At 37.0% G+C, this 4,416-nt stretch overlaps 1 long non-coding RNA gene across 1 annotated transcript in view; it reads right to left on the bottom strand.

The window, feature by feature from the left end:
• The window catches only part of LOC138352501 (uncharacterized), a 5,964-nt gene extending 2,509 nt beyond the window's left edge, over window positions 1-3,455 (bottom strand). The window contains exons 1-2 of the long non-coding RNA XR_011222803.1: window positions 3,384-3,455; window positions 1,799-1,905 (exon numbers count right to left, since the gene is read on the bottom strand). This is a non-coding gene — a long non-coding RNA (uncharacterized lncRNA). The remainder of the gene's footprint in view (window positions 1-1,798; window positions 1,906-3,383) is intronic.
• Window positions 3,456-4,416: the final 961 nt, after the last annotated feature.

The following is a 4,416-nucleotide window of genomic DNA, read 5'->3' on the forward strand; positions in this document are numbered from 1 at the left end:
GACGGTTGGAACAAGTTAGGTGAGAAGGTGGTGGAGGCCAAGACTGTCAGTAGTTTCAAAGCGTTATATGACAAAGAGTGCTGGGAAGACGGTCTCATCCTGTAACTACACTTAGGTATTTACACACACACTAACTATAACTATATATATATATATATATATATATATATATATATGTCGTACCTAGTAGCCAGAATGCACTTTTCAGCCTACTATGCAAGGCCCGATTTGCCTAATAAGCCAAGTTTTCATTAATTAATATATTTTCTCTATTTTTTTTCTTATGAAATGATAAAGCTATCCATTTCATTATGTATGAGGTCAATTCTTTTTTTATTGGAGTTAAAATTAATATAGATATATGACCGAACCTAACCAACCCTACCTAAACTATCTTTATAGGTTAGGTTAGGTAGCTGAAAATGTTAGGTTAGGTAGTCGAAAAAACATTAATTCATGAAAACTTGGCTTATTAGGAAAACCGGGCCTTGTATAGTAGGCTGAGATGTGCATTCTGGCTACTAGGTACGACATATATATATATATATATATATATATATATATATATATATATATATATATATATATATATATAGTTATAGTTAGTGTGTGTGTAAATACCTAAGTGTAGTTACAGGATGAGACCGTCTTCCCAGCACTCTTTGTCATATAACGCTTTGAAACTACTGACAGTCTTGGCCTCCACCACCTTCTCACCTAACTTGTTCCAACCGTCTACCACGCTATTTGCGAAAGTGAATTTTCTTATATTTCTTTAGCATCTGTGTTAAGCTAGTTTCAATCTATGACCTCCTGTTCTTGAAGTTCCAGGTCTCAGGAAATCTTCGCTGTCGATTTTATCAATTCCTGATACTATTTTGTATGTAGTGATCATATCACCTCTTTCTTCTGTCTTTTAGTTTTGGCATATTTAATGCCTCTAACCTCTCCTCGTAGCTCTTGCCCTTCAGTTCTGGGAGCCACTTAGTAGCATGTCTTTGCACCTTTTCCAGTTTGTTGATGTGCTTCTTAAGATATGGGCCAACTTCTGTTGTTGGGCACCACACAACAGCTGCATATTCTAGCTTTGGCGTAACAAAAGTCATGAACAATTTCTTTAGTATATCGCCATCCATGTATTTAAACGCAATTCTAAAGTTAGAAAGCGTAGCATAGGCTCCTCGCACAATATTCTTTATGTGGTTCTCAGGTGATAGTTTTCTATCTAGAACCACCCCTAGATCTCTTTCTATATATATATATATATATATATATATATATATATATATATATATATGTCGTACCTAGTAGCCAGAACTCGCTTCTCAGCCTACTATGCAAGGCCCGATTTGCCTAATAAGCCAAGTTTTCATGAATTAATTGTTTTTCGACTACCTAACCTACCTAACCTAACCTAACTTTCTCTACTACCTAACCTAACCTAACCTATAAAGATAGGTTAGGTTAGGTTAGGTAGGGTTGGTTAGGTTCGGTCATATATCTACGTTAATTTTAACTCCAATAAAAAAACATTAACCTCATACATAATGAAATGGGTAGCTTTATCATTTCATAAGAAAAAAATTATAGAAAATATATTAATTCAGGAAAACTTGGCTTATTAGGCAAATTTGGCCTTGCATAGTAGGCTGAGAAGTGCGTTCTGGCTACTAGGTACGACATATATATATATATATATATATATATATATATATATATATATATATATATATATATATATATATATATATATATCGGACAATTAGGAAAAAAAAAAAAAAAATTTAAATTATTTTACCTTGTACCTAGATCCACCAGGCCTGTTTGGTCTATGTTTCAGTACTTGAGAAATCTGGAAGGTCACATCCTCCTCCTCAACTTGTGGATGTGCGTTGATAGATGATTCTGTAAAATTAAGTTATTTATATAATAATAAATTCAGTATAACAATAATATTCTGTAAAATTAAAAGTAATTTATACATCAATCAGATAAAACTCTCCAGAGATGGTGATACACAACATATAAAGGACAAGTTTCAGAACAAAATATGCATTTAGGAATAAGGTTTTGTACATGTAGGTAGCACATGAGAAAATAAGTGGAAGGTGATCAAGTTTATATTAACATGTTAATGGCTTTGTTAAGGCTTTGCAAGAATGAAAAAATATTAATAATATAATATCACCTACCAATTAATTGTACATCATTTATAAGTCAATTATTTGCATTATTATTATTCAATACTAATGATATAAAAATGCATTTTTTGAAATTTTGAAATTGAAATTTTGAAAATTTTGAAATTGTTCACAATTTTTGTTACACCAAAGTTGGAGTATGCAGCAGTCGTATGGTGCCCATATCTTAGAAAGCATATCAACAAACTGGAAACGGTGCAGAGACATGCCACTAAGTGGCCTTAACTAAATGCCATTAAATATGCCAAATATACTACATAAATATACATACTACACATGCACAATAATTGTCCTGGGACCTCTGATATTCCTAATATAATATATAGGGCCATCAACACACCTCCAGCTAGGGCCACCAACACACCTCCAGGGCCATCAACACACCTCCAGCTAGGGCCACCAACACACCTCCAGGGCCATCAACACGCCTCCAGGGCCATCAACACACCTCCAGCTAGGGCCACCAACACACCTCCAGGGCCATCAACACGCCTCCAGGGCCATCAACACAACACCACCATCAACACACCTCCAGGGCCATCAACACAACACCACCATCAACACGCCTCCAGGGCCATCAACACAACACCACCATCAACACACCTCCAGGGCCATCAACACAACACCACCATCAACACGCCTCCAGGGCCATCAACACAACACCACCATCAACACACCTCCAGGGCCATCAACACAACACCACCATCAACACACCTCCAGGGCCATCAACACAACACCACCATCAACACGCCTCCAGGGCCATCAACACAACACCACCATCAACACACCTCCAGGGCCATCAACACAACACCACCATCAACACACCTCCAGGGCCATCAACACAACACCACCATCAACACGCCTCCAGGGCCATCAACACAACACCACCATCAACACACCTCCAGGGCCATCAACACAACACCACCATCAACACACCTCCAGGGCCATCAACACAACACCACCATCAACACACCTCCAGGGCCATCAACACAACACCACCATCAACACACCTCCAGGGCCATCAACACAACACCACCATCAACACACCATCCAGCCAGGGCCATCAACACGCCTCCAGGCCATCAACACGCCTCCAGGGCCATCAACACACCATCCAGCCTACCACCACAAGCTTATATATATACTACACATGTCTAAGAGCAAATAAAAGAAAACAGTTACCTTAACTATTGAAGATGCAGCAGGATTTTGTGGATAAGCCAGCAGCCGTCCCTCTCGACACGGTTTTAAAATGGCGGCGACTACCACAACATGCAACGAGCCTAAAGAATGTCCAGCGCTAGCATTATCTAAACGCTATTATATATTATCAAGCAATACGGAAATCTAAAATAAAAAAAATGATACAAATAATTGTATTAAATATTTATTTGCAATTACAATACCTCGGGAATATATTTTTGCGTTAGCAAAACATATTAAGTTCGTATTTAGTTTAACTCATTTAAATTCTTTACAAATAATAACCTGATTTTACCTGATGGCCATTAACATTAATGTTTTATGTTGATACATTTCATACCCTTATTATTTCAATATCTTTCTTTATTATGCACCCCATACCCATCCCGTGGGCGGTGGTGTAAAGGATTACAGAGGCACATAATGGGTTCAGGAACTGAACTCTCTAGTTTGTTTAGCTAAGCAAATAACAATTTTTGACGCTAGTTACAAAATAATTAATGTTATATATACATGTACACACTCTCATACATACATGTACATATATATATATATATATATATACGTATACATATATACATACACATGCATATTTATAATCACCCACACAAATACACACATCAATAATCTCTGTGTCACTTATTTTATACATGTTCTTGTAGAACATTCTATTGCGAACACATTGGGCGCTGCCCAATAAACTCGCCCCTCGGGGCAAAATTATTTTTTTTTTTTTAATCTTGGTGGAACATAAAATGGCCGCCTGTGTTTATGCTGTCGTCAGATGGCGCTGTGACGTCACAGATGAGGGAAGCACGTACTGCGCATTAATGCCTCGATCCCTCGTTATTTATTTATTTTATTTATTTATATATATACAAGAACGTACATTGGGGGGTTAAGACACAACATAGAGCTTAAGTTAGAATTATAATCTTGTAAAACCACTAGCTTGCATATATAGAGTTTCGGGCAAGTCCTTAAACTAATCTTTGAGCAAATTCTTAAACAG

This window comes from Procambarus clarkii, chromosome 5, assembly GCF_040958095.1.
Source record: "Procambarus clarkii isolate CNS0578487 chromosome 5, FALCON_Pclarkii_2.0, whole genome shotgun sequence".
NCBI classification, from domain to species: domain Eukaryota; kingdom Metazoa; phylum Arthropoda; class Malacostraca; order Decapoda; family Cambaridae; genus Procambarus; species Procambarus clarkii.